General features: G+C 46.6%; 1 protein-coding gene across 1 annotated transcript in view; it reads left to right on the top strand.

The window, feature by feature from the left end:
- Positions 1-16,695, top strand: part of TMTC1 (transmembrane O-mannosyltransferase targeting cadherins 1) — a 1,403,473-nt gene that overhangs the window by 1,297,520 nt on the left and 89,258 nt on the right. The window lies entirely within an intron of this gene.

Genomic DNA, 16,695 nt, shown 5'->3' with positions numbered 1-16,695 from the left:
ATTAATGTGATGCTTCATGGAGTAATTTACCAACCTAAATGTAAATAATGTCTTGTAGTTCCCACCATAAGCCTTTCTGCCATTCATCAGCACCAAAGCTGCTAGACGAGCCATCCAGTACACAAGGGGCAAACATGGGCACTTCTTCCTACCCTCATATCTGAAGTTCAAAGAACTTACTGAAGTTTCAGGGATATGACAAAGGTGTGCTCAGCTTTAGAAAGTACATCTCTCTCCCTGTTAACCCCATCTCAGCCACTCTCTGCTTTCCAATTGCAACCTTCTGTAGTTCCCGACCGGATGCCTTGGAGCGTCGTAGGCTTTCTATGACAATAAATTTACCTTAACTTGCATACCGCTTCAGTGCCTGCTTTCTTGTTACACCTTCATACGTGTTTGGGTGGTCACATGCTTACAAAAACCAAGGCAGCGGCATTTACATGATTGGTCCAAAACTAAAGCTTGTAGATCAAAGTCCCAAAATCAACACATGGAGGGCACAATGCCTGTTTCTCTCATAAAGTCTTTCACTGAATAACGCCAATTTGGCACTGATGGGCTACACAGTAGTCACATCACGGGAAGTCACGGCAGGACTCTCCTGAGGTGTCATCCAGACTGAAGACATCATAGGAGCTTACACCAATGATTAAAGGGACGGGCTCTCAGGTAGTCCAGAGACCCATGAGAAGGACGGTACAGAATGTTTGGCCTCCAATGACTCCGACTTTGGAGACCAATCTAATTCAAGGCTTAACAAACCCCACATTCAAGACAGAGAACATGCTTAGGGTTTCACACACACCTCACGCCAACAATCTTCCCTTTGGGGATCCACCTAGAATAGAGCCTCAGCTCCAGCACAAAGAATGGCCCTGAAATTACTATTGCTTGATCACCACCTCCAGAAAGGGCTCAACAGTTGGCATGGCCCACTGTTCTTCAAGATATTCAAATCCTAAAAACATCTTTGCTGCCAGAGACTCAAAAGTCAAAACTGGAGACAGTCTCTACCACGATTCCAGGCAAACTATTCTCTGCTGAAGAAAAAGGCGACCAGCAGAGGATGTACAATGGCCATATCTCCAGCCACATCTTCTCATGGTCAACCCCAAACCAAAAGAATGCACACTACCACCACCTGCACCATCAGCCTCATGCTCACCAACTCCAGTTGTGTCCATTCACGTCAACTCTTACCAGGACCAGCAGCAGACCAACCAAACCTATAGTATGATCTACTGCCTAGAGATGACGGAACATACCGTTGGCATAATTGCAATGTGAACACTTCAGACTACTCCTTTTTGAAACCATATCCTGTCAAATCCTCCCTCACACTGACACAACTACCTATTACGTGGTCATACAATGTGCTGCAGACCACCAGAAAGTCAAACTACATATGAAGGAAGATGACTCCTTAAACACTTTCTAAAACAGAGCGGTCTGCACAGATTGTGGTGATGGTTAAAAGCATGCTCCACAGTCAACTTAAGAGACCTATTTAAAACACAACTGTTACACCTCAGGCGGATAAAAAAAAAAGACATAAGCCTACAACAAGGAATAGGGGATACTCCTACAGCTGATAAAGCAAAAAGATCAATGCAAGCAGGTGGCTGTAGGAGTTGCCATACAATGGAGAATCACAAACTCTGTCAGCCTACTTTCCAGGTATGACAGACATCAGTGGAAGTGGAAGCGAATGGAGGGTATTATCAGGCACCTTCCAAAGGAGGGAAAAACAGTTCGGATTTCAGTATTCAGTTGAGACTGATCTGAAAGGGGACCACTCCCGATCTCACAATGAATTGTGAATATGTGTGATGACAAACCATTACTGTGTACTTGTAGCAGAAACCCTTGGGTGGGTTTTTCCCCCTAGTTATTGCTTCACCTAACATCACGGTCAAATGGACAAACCACCTAGCACTATGCCTACTAGTAACTCGTTTTAACACTAGCAGTAGTTCACGTTCACAAACTGTAAATTAGGATTTGATATACCAAAATGTTTATTCTTTCTAGCTATTTCCACAGATTCAATGTCCTGGTAGTGTCCAGTCTTCCAGAGACATTATTTCCCAGAATGGAAGGTGATGTAAGAGAGTGTGAACGTGAGTGTGGTATGCACAATTAGTCTTATGCACACATTAGTTGTGGAATGAATATCATAATCTGAGACCCTGGTAATCTCAGGTGCCATCAGCGGGGGCAACATTAAACTGGCTGAACCATGTTGACCGAAGGATGTGGGAGTTGATAACCACTCCCTTTACTACCCAACTAGTTTTAAATTATCCAAAGGCATCCTAAAAATACAATTAGAAGGTTTTACCTGCAGGCCATTTTAAAATTTGCAAATCGCTCCTTTTCCTTAAGAACAAAGTGCTCGTTCCAAAAGTGAAGTTTTATTGCATTTTTATAGAAAACAACCATGCAGTTAGTGCACAAAAGAGGGTGGACATTACTGTCATGTCTCATTGAGCCAGAATATATGGCACTTGCATGTCATCAACAAAACAACAACAACACAGGAGCATTTGTAGATTAATTGAACAATAGGAATTACCAGTGCTTCTTGTATATCATAACAGACTAGACAACATCAATGGGTCCGTGAGATTCATTCCAATGTACATAGCATCCGTGTAGCAAGTAGAACATTATCCGCATAGACAAGCCAACCGGGACAGTATATCCCTAGATATTTTACACAGTTACCCCGGTGTTTCATCCATAGAGTGGAGCTGCAAATAATCCTTGAGTAGTTGCCAAATGTCACAAGGGCGTGAGGCCATAGGCAACAGTGTGGCATAGACATCAATCGCTGTATTAGAATAAATAAGGTCGCAATAAATAAGGTCGCAAAGCCACTTTTTTATTGTTGCCGATTGTGCTCAACCTCAATGCAAAGAGACTTGATGTTTTGCTAGGAGGCGAGCTATTGCAGAGAACCTCCTAATGCACCTCTTAACAGGTTTGACATATTCCAACAACGCTATTACTGGTGTAGGCCACAAAGTGTGTTCGACCATAAGGGACACGAGGTGAAAAACCTCTTTCCAATATGCCTGAATGGGTGCGCAGTTCCAAGCTAGATGCGCAAAATCTGCCTTCAGCGCCACACACCTGGCAAATGCACTAGTGGCAGTTGGACTTATCTTTGACAGTGGCTTCGGGTGACATATGGTCTATGGAGGTATTTAAAATTAAATACCTTGTGCTTGTAGTTGGACGAAATGTATTGTGTCTGTGAACAGCAGTATGACCATATTGCATCAGTTAATGTTTTGCCTAGATCCTGCTCCCAGACCGCTCTTGCCTTAAGCCCCACTGAAGGACGTGTGAATTGTGATAAGTGATATAGGCTGGAGACCAGATTAGTGCTATCTGAGGAGCTAACAACTAGGGTGAGAGGGAGAAAGTCTTCAGGTTCTATAGTTGCATCAGGTAAAATGCTCAATAGCGCGCCTCGCACCCTGTGGAGGACAAACCTGTCAATGTATGGAACAGCTCCATTAGATGTTAAGTCAGTGACCGCGCATGGATGAGAGTCCTTAAACAGATCTCCAACTGTGCGGAGTCTGAATTTGTCAAGAGTCTTTTTAGTAAGAGTTTCGGTGGTTTGGAGATAACCACGGATTGTCGATTAATGGTATATGTGGAGAGTATAGCAAGCCACACTGTAAGTAGCGCCGTAGTTTAGTCCACGCCCAGCAAGTAGTAGGCAACATCTGTATTTTAGTGGGTCAGCGTGGAAGACCCTACGGTAGAATCGTTAGGAGTGAATTTGGGTGCACCTGGGATCTCTCAGGTCTGAGGTATTGTATTTGAGCATCAGGGTGATACCAATAATATGTAAAGTGTACCTGTGCTACTAGCTAATATAAATAAAAACCAAGGACTCCGAATCCCTACGCTCGTTTGGCATTGTCAGTGTAGTCCAAATTATGCGTGGGTGTTTGCCCGCCCAAATGAGGCGCGCCAGCATGGAATGTAAGGTGTCGAAAAATGACATGGTTAGAGCGATTGGAATGTTTAGGAATAAATATAGGAGTCGTGGTAAAACTACCATTTTAATTATGGCAATCCTGCCAGCTATAGAGAGAGGGAGCTTGGTCCATCTGTCTATTTGTGTTGTAAGTTGATCAAATGGCGGCCCATAATTAAGGTGGATGACTTCAGCAGCGTTACAATGCAGGTAAATGCCAAGATACCTGGGGGGCTCAGAACACCATTGCAAAGGCAATTTCTATGTCAACTTGGGTAGTACCGAGTGTTAGCGGAAACATTTATCCAATTGATGACCAGTCCCGAATGCACCCCAAAGTGAACCACTTCCCTCAAGAGTGGGGAAGGTTCTCCCCCGGCTGTCGAACGAATAGTATGACATCTTCCGCATAAAAGGAAGCGGCAAGTGGGCCAGTATGGAGTTGCAGGCCCCGGTGCAGATGACGCTCTTGTGTATGGCGAGCAAGGGGATCCATGGCAACAATGAACAATAGGGGAGACAATGGGCATCCCTGTCTAGTGCCACGTGACAAGGGAAACTGAGTTGTAACTATTCCATTAACACTGAGCCGGGCAACCGGGTATGAATACAGAAGGCGGACCAAGTTTAAATAACCAATGGGTATACCTAATTTTTGCATCACTGCATATTAATAGGACCATTCTAATTAATCAAATGCCTTTACGGCATCTAGAAGTACCACTGCCGCCAGAAGTGTCGGTTCCATCTGGTTCATGACTGAGAACATGGCACGTAGATTAAGCATCGTGGACCTGCCGGGGAAAAACCTCGCTTGGAAAGGGCATAACGTAGTGTTAACCAGCAACGAAAGATGGGTGGCTAAAATTTTAGCGAGGATTTTGTAGTCGTGGTTATATAATGACAACGATCTATACGACTGGCATGGAGTTGGTGGCTTGCCAGGTTAAGCAGTGGTGTTACTATGGTTCCTTGCATGGTCGGGCAAAGGGAACAATTTTCTAGGGCTTCAGAATAAACTACTACTAGCTGCGGAGCGAGTACATCTTAGTAGGCTTTATAGAAATCCCCACTGAGACCGTCGAAGCCAGGGGCCCGACTGCTGGCTAAATCTTTTATTGCCAGATTGACCTCATCGGCATCTATCAGTGATGCTAGGAATTCACGCTGCCCATCCTCAAGCCAAACCATGGCAATTTCCTGCAGGTTATCCACTAGAGTTTGCCCTCCAGGGGGATCCCGAGTTTTATACAATCGTGTATAATAGACTAATAAAGCGTCAGAAATGTCCATGTTTGCAGTAAATGAATCACCCATGTCTGTGTCTAATTGTGTAATATACGCCGATTGGTAGTGTGGGCGGAGGAGCCGGGCAAGTGTCCTATTGGGCTTCTCGCCCTCTCCATGCACACAAGCCATGGCATATTTACCCAGATACTTGAACTCCCTGGCGGCTGCATCAGCGAATTCCAATATTAATGCTGAGCGGGCGCCGAAAGACTGTGGCGAGGGATCATTGAGTGTCGCAGCATCAGTGTGCTTTAGTTTCTGCTCCATTTTAGCCAGCTCACCCCGAAAAGAGCTTAGAGATGCTGACCCCGCAAACAACCACCTTAAAGGAATCCCAAAGGTCCAAATATCCTCTAATGGCCTCACCCACTTCACTATCAAATACCGAATCTAGGAGGGCAGACGAGGCAAATCTCCATATTGGTCGCTGTTTAGGGAGTAAAGAGAAGTCTAATACGAGGAGGACCGGAGAATGGTCCGATAGTGTGCAGGGTAATTATTCAATGCTGCGTACATCCAATGGCAATTGTGGCGTAAGGTACCAATGGTCTATACGGGACAAGGAAATGTGTGGGCAGAATAAAAAGAGTAAGTATGGATTCCTGGATGGTGCGTGTGCCAAGGGTCGGCTAACAATGAATCCTGTAAATGGTTTAAAAAACCCTAAGTGGAATGAGACTTTGTGATGCGCCCTGGGCCATTAGTATCAGTTGCAGGATCAAGTGTGAGGTTAAAGTCACCCCCATCAATATAATGTTGGCACCTAATCTATCGATACCCGCTGCTATTCTGGGAAAAAAGTCAGGGGGGTCAGTGTTCGGGGCATATATATTAATGAGCAGTGTAGATTCACGCCCCATCAATCCCATCTATATGACATATCTTCCTTCAGGATCCACAACCACCGTTACAGATCGGAAAGGGAGAGAGCGATGTACTGATATGCACACTCCACGTGCGTATGAACGGTAGCATGAGAAAAAGCGGTTCTTGCCCAAGCGGACACAAACATGTGCGCAGGGAGGGGTGCGTAGTGAGTCTCTTGCAGAAAGGCAATTTGTATACAGTGCCTAGCTAAATATGCTAATACCTGTCTGCTTTTTTGAGGATTGGCCATTCCTCTAACATTCCAAAAGAGACACCTAAGGCGGAGCCAGGAGCTACTATCACCGATAACCGTCATCACACCATCGGTAGCATCACCATTGTCAGCAATACAGACAATTTGCACTGTAAATAGAAGAGGTGCTCCATACCAACAAACAACATACATCATACAGTTTTGAAAAGAAAAAAAGAAAACACCCAACCCCCCAGAACCCTCCACCCCCATCAGATACACAAAAACTAGGCACCCAGTGAATCCTGACAAAGGAACAACCAACTGGGACAAAAGGGGAAAAGGGAAGGAGAAAAGTAGGGAACTATCCTGCGGGGGATGGCAACGCTCCAATGGAGCCCACAGAATGTAGGAGTATTGGTATCGGTGATTTTCATTACACCGGTGTGAGTCTCACTATTGTTAATCAAGTCTGCTGCCATAGAAATACTAGAGAACTACCACGACATGGACATATACACAATATTAAGTGATTTACAGAATCAGGTATCAGTCAGTTTCAAAGCAGTTAGCAGTGTTCAATAACCTGTGCAGGTACGAAGTGTCTGGCAACAAATCAACAGGAGGTCAAGGATCAGGGCCAGTGTCGCTATCATGGTGCTGCGGCGTCGTAGAGGGCTTATGTTTTATTCAGAGTTTTTCAGCTTCGTCGGGGGAGTCAAAAATTAGGGCTTTACCTCCTAGTTGGATACGGAGTCTGGCTGGGTAAAGCATGGCATATTTGACATTCACCTTTTGGAGGGCGCTTTTCATATCCGTGTATTTATGCCGTGCTTCTTGTATTAACGGCATGCAGTCTTGGAAAAGAGATATATTAGAGCCCTGATAGTTAAGCGAGCCACGTTCTCTGGATAGTCGGAGGGCCACATCGCGGTCGCCGTAGTGAAGGATTTTGACAATGATTATCCTCAGAGGGGCCTCCGGCACTGGGGGGGGGAGTACCCGTGGGCTTGCTCTACAGTAAATGATGCAGAGAAAACTTCCCTTCCAAACAAACCCACAAGGATGGACTCGACTATAAAAATTTAGCCATGGGACCAGTATTCGTGGACTCCGCAATTCCTGCGGAGCAAATGTTGGTTCTGCGAGAGAGCGCCTCTAAATCCTCGGCTTTTGTGGCTAGCTGTTTAAGTAGGGACTCCGAACATTCCGAGCGCTTCTAGAGAGAGGGCTGTGCATCCTCCAAATCGGAAATGCGTTGCTCCGCTGATTCGAGTGTCCTGAGCCTCCAGGCGGCCATGAATATCATCCAAACAGCTAGTTAATATGTCCAAGTGAGTGTCAATGGATGAAAAGCCTGCCTGGATTTCAGCCATTATGGCGGCGCGCCCTCAAGTTGGCAGTGTTCCTCCCCGGTGGCACTCTCTGTCTCCTCTCTCTTAGGGGTCTTCCCCCCTCAAAGTTAAGCTGGCGCTGTCTTGGGTCATCGCTACCCATTTTCGGCTTATAATGCGAGAAGTGGGCCTCCAAAGCAGTTCACAGGTATCAAGAGGGGCCGCAACCACAGCCAGAGCAGTTACTTAGCAGTAGATATTGACATCAGGGACACCACAGGGAATGGGCACCACCAGGGAGAGAGCATCAGGTCAGGGATTACAAGCACTCGCGCCATCCGGGGAACATGGGAATCCACGGCAACGTGGCGTAGCATGCAGCGGGTGGTGGCCCACAGTATCAAGGTGAGCAGGGACCCAGTAAGTGGCCAGGTTTGTGAAAAATAACGTTATACAGCAGGGCACATGGACACTGAGGTCCGTTGCAGTCAATGGCAAAGTGTGTTAGAGAGGGCAGCCATGCGCATTACAATGAGGCTTCACAGAGCAGCTTAGCTGGCGCTGGACGGGGGAGCCTCCACCTCACGTCGTGGGATGCAGAAGAAATTAGCACCTTTCACCCGGCATACTGGCACAGCAGGGGGAAGCCACACGCGAGGTTCAACACAAACGCCGCAGCACCAGCACTCGGCACCGGCATGTGCGCTCCGGCTCCCGCCCTCAGGCTCACCCGAGTCCCCTGTCGACTCGGGCCTCGGACAACGTTTTCCTGTGGCTCCGGAGCTCCTGAGTCAGGCGGCCATATTGATCGCCGGCTCGGCCAAGCCCCCCAGGCAGCCCCATTGTTTAGGCAGATTAGCTAGCACCCGGGAAGGAGAGGATAATCTGTTGTCAAACTGGTTTTCCAGGGGCATGTAGCCCCCTTAGTAGCCACACCTATGAGTTAGGCGAGGGAGCTGTGGACTCCTGAGTGCGGAGTTCTGCCATCTTGGGAATGGGCAGAATGGTGCATCCTGGGATAGCCAGATTCCACGCAGCTCAATAACTGGTCATCAGCAGGGAAGCAATAACTGCACATGGCACATTCAAATATATGTTTCTTACTATTATAGTAAATATCCATAAAAATATTTACAATAAAGTATAGAACCTCCCAGCATGTTAATACATAATAACAGTAAAAATCATGCCAATCAATAATGTTTAATTCATTCTGTGACAGCATATGATCAGTAGTCAAAGGCTAACTCATAGTGACAAGCAGTAGGTGCGGGATCATCCTCTAATAATTGATGCATTAATAAGGGTAGATAGAATTGCATTGACTTAAATGAAATAGTCCAATCTGTTAAAATATTCTCAAAGAGAAGACACATCAAAATTGAGCATGTTTTGCCAAGGAGAGGTGTGCTTGGTTTTAAAATAAAAACACAAATTATAAAAAGGGAGAAGAAAAACTATGGGGGAAGGTTAGAGAAATGTTAATTTGTTCTGTCATAAGCAAAGATTGATACGCCCTAGCCTAACGGCTAGGGCGTTCGACCTCAGACCTGGGGAACTGGGTTCGAGTCTTGGTAACAACGCTGAACATCCTGTGATTCTGGGCAAATCACTTAATCTCCCTGTGCCTAACAAAAATGAATGTGTGCCCCACAGTCATTGTTGGTGGCGCTAGAGAGCTAGAATCGGAGAACGCCAGAGAAACGCCGGAGCCGAGCAGAGTGGACACACAGAGTGATCAGAGCGGCTGCACGGCAGGAGAAGTGAAAACGCCGTGAATAGAGGCTGCGGGGGGGGGGCTGCAGGCGGCCACGGGAAAGAGCCGCGGCAGAAGCTCAGATCTCGGAGAAAAGCCGCCGGAACCCAGTGCAACCTGAGTAGACTCGAGCAAACCCGGCCACACCTCTGAGTCATACCCGAGCATCTCCGCTGCACCGCCTCCGCCGAGCCGAGCCCTAGATCAAGCCGTGCCTCAACCCGAGCCAGAGCCGAACTAGACCCAACCTAGAACCGGCCTCAAACCAAGTGCCCCTGGACCAGTGGCGGTGGGGGGGGGGCAGGCAATCGACTCACAGGAGATCCCCAGTGGAAGAGAGCAGAGAGTGGAGAGCCACGGCAAGAAGCGGGCAGGAGGCAATGAAAGGAGCAAGGTGAGAGCTTAGCCCTGCGCAAACCCCTGTGCAAAGACCCCGCCCGACCTGTACCCGTACCGTATACACTAGTATACACCAGTACCTACCCCGGGCTCCGGACCCCGGAGTACTACTGACTACAGTGGCCCCCCCTCCCATACCCCCTAGGACTTAGCGGGGCTTGAGGAGGCTTAGAGGGGGCGCAAGCAAGAGCCAAGACAGCAGGTGGCTACTACCCTTGCGTCATGAGGGAGACAAGGGCAACGAACAGCGGTGAGCAGCCCACAGTCCAGCCCCAGCAAGACAGATAACAGTTAGTTAGGCAATCGAATTGAAGTGCCAGCAGGACGAAGATCATCTGTGGGAGGAAAGAGGGATCCAGCCTACTACTGCTGGCCCACAATTTTATAAAAACCGCCGCTCATCCTCCACACACTCCTGTGTCGGTCAGTACCGGTCCAACCAAGACCTTAGCACCCCTCCGTCAAGGCACATAAGGGGGGGCAAGGAGGGGGTAAAGAGCCACAAGAAAGAGCAAAAGGAGGAGATAGAGCGTCCTCCCAGCTCTAGCGGGGGAAATGAGATCTGGGAAAATGCGACAACCGGCGGAATGCAAAAAATCTCAAAAGAAGAAAACAAGAAAGCCAAACGCTGAAGACAAAACGACAGGGGTCCAATTGAGTCCAAGGGAGAGGTTGGTCTCAGCACCTACTCCAGAAACCATTCAGTATCCCACATGAAAATCGGGGCTCTTGAAATTCTTTTACTTAAAGGATCCAATCGCTGCGATTTACGCACCAACAGCCGAGGCTAACAGCTTGCCGAACCCTATTTCCCCAATTAATGCACCTTCCTCACCGGCCAAAAGCTGGCCGAACAGGACCTACGATCAACAAGGGTGAAATCCCTCCACGCAGCCAAGGGGCCTTCCACCACAGGGGAAATCAACGGTAGTCACCGCCCAAGTGCATCATCCAAACCCCCATTCAGGGGCAAAAGGCTACACCGAAAACCCAAAGGACATCGTGGATGATCCCCTCGTAAAGGACACCAACCGGAAGGCGAACAACAACGTAACGCCCACTAAACCGGTTGAAGGAATGGCTCCTAAAGGCTCAACAAGTCCAAAGGACGGACCAGCAAGTCACAGTAACCCATCCCCTAAATCCCCGCGCGATGGGGACCCATGGCAAAAACCACTGTTTTTATCAAACGATTCCGAATTGGAGGAACTAACAGAGAGAATTTCCATGTACTTAGATACTCAAGGCAGAGCCTTACGAACCGGACCTAGTGCGAAACATCAACATCTAAGCCCTGGCTTGGCTATGTCCACCCCACGATGCCCAGTGGAAAAAAGAGACCAACAAAACCTTACAATAAACGACAGCAACATCATGCCAATAAACTATAGTCATCTAAATCCAACTGATCCAATAACCATTTCATCAGGCAGCACGATGGGCTCAGACTTCAAAGACCTAAGTAAGACACAAGGAGATCACCCTTCCACACCATGGACGAAGACCTTATTAAGCTCTCTAGATCAAGCCATAAAGGTCCTGAACTATCATTCTAATAAAATGGAGGTGCAGATAGACCTTATTACGTTAGTGGCGGGCCACATTGCGGGCATAAATACAAAATTGGATTCAATTTCGTCACTAATAACAAATCAGGGGAAATTAGATGCTTATACCTGCTTCAACAAACAATCGTGTAATTGTGGATGTGGAACCATAATCGAAAAACTATCAAGTTTGCCGACAATCCTGACGGCCATCCTAGGGGAGGGAAAACACTCCCGCTACCCGGTGGAAAAAGAATATGACCTAATCTCAGAAAAGTCACCCTCTGTCAATACGACGAGTAGAAAAGAGCCTATAAGCAGCAACCCGCAACTGGACACAGAACATAACCCAAGGGAAGCGGGTCCAGAAAAGCCGGCATCAGTCCTTGAAGCAAAACAGTACAGGGAGGAAAATCCAACAAAGAGACAAAAGAAAAAGGCCAGAAAAGCAAGATTAAAGTACAAACAGCAACAAAACATAGATCAAGGCGAATTCTTCCCGATTTTTAAAACAAACATCCCGCAGGAAACCAACGCGTTAGTGCTAAATACGCCGCAAGGCGACAAGGAGGGACTAATTCACCCGCCAGACAAAATGGGCACTCAAATCCTTTGGAGGGACGGAGAACTGAGTCAAGAAGTCACAAAAATACCCTCAAACCAACCCAGCACTACAAATTTTTCACCGACCACAGCCCATAGTCAACAAATAGTAACAAGTTCAGCCTTAAGGAGAGACCAAAAACCGCGGCAAGGAACGATTGACCATATCAATATTACAGATAACGGAGCCCCTGAGCAACCAAAGCCAAAACGTGAATCAGGAGAAAACTCCGGAACGCAAAGTTTGCCTAAAACAGATATAAACCACGGCCCAACAATCGCCAACGAGCAGAACACATCGGCAAAACTGAGAACAACCACAAATGGAAACCAAGAAAATTTATCAGAATCAAAGTCGAACATCGCACAATCACGTATATGTGTCACAGTTTTGGAAAATGAGCGTATCTGCGCGCCATTTCATAAGGAACCCATATACTTTCTAAAAGAGCAGTATAAAGCAAAGCAAAATCAAAGTACCATAAACTCAACGAAGTTGGTGAAAACGGACCAGGAACAGGAAGCCTCCTTCATAAAATCCAAGCCTTTTGAACCCATCAATCCTCCTTCGATTAAAGTAGGCTTTTCACAACGGTCTAAAGGACCCCCTTACCACCCTGATTCACCTCAATACAAATTAATATTTACCCCAGAATACCCAACAAAGGGACCACAGGACATCCTTAATCGAGGCAACCTGTTAAAATTTTTCATGCAACATCAGCACTAAGCGAGATAACAACACAGGATCTTCTGGCTGTCGAATTTAAAAAAAATCGTCAGCATCCAGACACCGAAGACACTGTTACGACATGGGCCACAAAGGCGATCGTAGATAAGATATATTCCACAAAATCCTATTTCGAAACATGGGGTATATCGATCACTCAACATATACGCTCAGGATACCCCTATCCGTTACAAAACAGCCTGCGCAACGAAACAAAAGGGAACGGGAAAAGAGGATCCCCCTTTTCCTGTCTACTAGGCGCACGTGCCACCTCACCAGTTTCATCAAGTACAAGGGATGGGGTATACCGAAAAGAAATGGAGCAAACAACAAGTCTGCGTGGCCGGGAACGAATGGACTGGTCTTGGGTTCCCATGGTCCTGGGCAATAAGGCCACCTAACCCGGAGCAAAAATCTTCCATGACATCCGGCATGAGGAAGGACAAGCAGAGTGCTAACAAACCAACGAGCCTCTCACTTTGTTCATGGAACGTACATGGCTTCCAAGAAATGGAGCTGGACCATGACACACAAGCCTTCTTCTATCAACAAGATGTAATCCTGATACAGGAGTCATGGAAACTATCACCCACCGTAATATCAGGATTTAAGGACAACCATATTTTGGCAGAAAGAATCTCGAACTTCGGACACCCACGGGGGGGTTTATCAACCTATATAGCCCAAAAATATAACTGGGAAGCGGAAGTACTGCACGTGGGATTCAACTGGGTCCAAGTGACTAAAATTTCCGAATCACCAACAGTTGGGTCCGAACAGTGGCATATTCTAATCGTTAATGTTTATATCCACCCAGACAGGAAGCATCATGAAGAAAAGCACGCAAGTTTAACTTCACTGATAAAATTGTTGCAAAGAACACACTTAGGATGCCCACTGTTCGTCTCTGGGGATTTCAACTGCGATCTAATTGGTAAAAAGGGGGCAAAAGGAAACGCGCCATTGACCAGTGGCGGTCCAAGGTTAGTAACTATCTTAAGAGAACTAGGTCTGACGATTTTGAATGGGAACATAAGGGGGGACAGGCCAGCATGCACTACATACCTGAGTGGAAGGGCTAACTCCACAATTGATTACACCATAGTAAGTGATGAGCTCATCCCAGGCATCGAGACATTTCAAATCGCTCAACGGCCAGAAAGTGATCATTTCCCCCAAATAACTACCTTGAACACCGTGCCCACCCTGGCACCGAATATGCCCAGTTTATTACACCATGCTTCAAAATACAACTTAAAGAAATTAAAATGGCGAGCAGAAGGGTTGGAAAAAATTCAGTCCATCGCTATAGCCCGATTACTCAATCTGGGGTCCCCAAAAGATGAAGACCTGGTAAGAAACTGGGAGCAATTGACTTCGGACTTGCTTTATAAGTTTCCAGCAACATCAGGGAAACAGAGTAAGTGCACCTTCAAGAAGGAGCCCTGGTTTAATATGGAATTAAGAACAAAAAAAAGAAGGGTTGCTAAAGAGGTCCGAGCACTAGCCCAACAAAAAAAACTGGGGCTACAGACAAACAAGAGAAACCTGATCGAAGCCAGAAGCTCTTACAGAAAATCACTGAGTGCTGCAAAGTCCGCCCACAAGGAAACGTTGTGGTTTAAACTTCTAAGTGCAGGGAAACAACCTAATAGTCGGGACTTTTGGGGCATTATAAACTATCTAAATAAAGGATCAAAACTCCATCAGGAAGCAGGAGTGGGAGCTGATTCCTGGTCCCTGCACGTACAAACCTTATATGGTACATCAGCTGCAGACCTGACGAATGACTCAAGGGTAATAAACACAAATGAGGAAGATTCAATCGGAATAATCAACACAGACACCAAAGGCTTAGCGACGGAGGAGGTGTCAAAAGAGGCGTCCATACTTCCGGAATTAACCAACAGAGGCGAACTATGTAAAATAATATCAAGACTAAAGGCAGAAGGTGCAGCTGGCCCAAACGGGCTGCCAAAGGCCATCTTTAAACACGACCCAGCCTTCTGGGCAGAGAGTCTGGCGCCACTTTTTAATCACATCTTTAAAGAAGACCAGGTCCCGTCATCTTGGAAGGGCAGTGTCATTCACCCAATTTTCAAACACGGTGACCACCGAAAACCATCGAACTACAGGTTAATATCTATAATAGATGTGGAGGCTAAGCTCTATGCCTCTTGCATTCTTTTAAACTTGCAAGATTGGATCGAAGAAACAAATAGAATCCCCTGGACCCAAACAGGCTTCAGGCAGAAAATGGGAACAATTACTAACCTGACCTGCCTGTCATTACTAACGGACAGAGCGGTAGCAAAGGGAGCTCGGCTGTACGCCTGTTTTGTCGACATGAAATCGGCATTCGACCGGGTCAACAGAGATCGATTATGCGGAAAGTTAAAGATCTGGGGTGTGCCAACCAATCTCTTAAAGGCAATAAAAGCACTATATCATAACACCTGGGCAAGAGTGAAACTGGGCAATGGAGCTTATACAACAGGGAGCCTACCGACGCACCAAGGCCTAAAACAGGGCTGTGTTTTAGCTCCCACACTTTTCAACCTTTTCCTTTCCGACCTTTCCAAAGTGCTGGAGACGGACGAAGTTCACCCACCATCATTGTCTAATCATCGTATTCCTTGTCTGCAATACGAAGATGATATAGTATTGCTGAGTAAAACGCCAATAGGTTTACAAAGAGCACTAAATATACTAGCAGCATACCTGAAAAAGGAAGGTCTGGACCTAAACAAAGAAAAAACAAAAGTGGTCCACCTTGTAGACCGTAAAAAACTTAGGTATACATGGACGGCGAACGGGGCAAAGGTGGAAGAACAAGGGTCCTACAAATACCTCGGAATCATAATATCTCAGGGAGCAAAACAAATGGAGCACAAAACAGCTATACGTGCAAAAGCTCAAACCCTAATTTTCGCTTATTGCTCACTAAAAGCAAAAATGGATTGCCCAAATTATAAGCATCTGTTGGAAGTCATGTCGGCCCAAATCTTGCCCACCCTGTCCTATGGTCTGGCCACCTGGTGTGGCAAGGAAGCAGACGTACTCAATGACCTACAAACCAAAATCTATAAGGCGTTTTTTAAGCTCCCAAAATGTGCCTCAGCTTCGCAAGTCAGGCTCGAATTTGGTCTGCAAAACAAGAAATACAGAAGCATGAGCGGCTTCGTAAAACTGTGTCACAAACTCAGATCTGCAGATTCAGCGTCCATGGACTGGCTAAGCTGGGAAGAAATAAAAAACCGAGGGGAGTCTGGAACCCCGTGCACCTGGGGAAAGTACTTTAAAGTCTGTGTGAAAGAGCTGGACTTGGAAGCAGCATGGGAAGCCGGGATGGACAAAGCTGGTTTTAGCAGAATGGCCAACAAATCAGCAAAAAAGAAATCTTTTCAAGAAGACAAAGGTACATTGATAAAACGGCGACACGGCTGGTCCATTATAAACTCCTTCAGAGCAGGAAAACCACAAGCCTATCTATCCTCCCACTTCAATTTCAATGAGCATCTAAAAAGAGCTTTCATGGACTACAGGATGGGCATGCACATCTCGAAGGACCTTCTACCCTCCTGGAAAGGAGCCTATCAGACCGAGCAATGCAGACTTTATGGGTATAAATCTGAATCATTAGCCCATTTTCTGTGTGTCTGCCCGGCACTTCTGGCACAGAGGCAAAGACTTCTGAAATCCCCCTTTAATGAGTTAAGGATCCGTTCATGCAGACAAGCTGTAACATGTTGGCTGGGAGGGAGTTCTATAATCATGGCGTGTAGGGGAACAAAGTTCTTGGCAGAGGTGAAAAAACATTTGAGTTTGGCTGAACAGGGGGCAGGCCAACAGGTGGGACATTCGGCCACTTTAACGCTAGGAATTGCAAAAGCTCGCATGAACTCGCAAAATTAAATTAAGAACTCTAGACAGGGGGAGTATCTCTGGAAGAAAGTTTTTAAAACCACCTCATCAACAC

Source organism: Lissotriton helveticus, chromosome 1_1 (genome assembly GCF_964261635.1).
Source record: "Lissotriton helveticus chromosome 1_1, aLisHel1.1, whole genome shotgun sequence".
In the NCBI taxonomy this organism is placed as follows: domain Eukaryota; kingdom Metazoa; phylum Chordata; class Amphibia; order Caudata; family Salamandridae; genus Lissotriton; species Lissotriton helveticus.
Note: the sequence above shows the minus strand (reverse complement) of the source record. Positions and strands in the feature narration are given on the sequence as shown.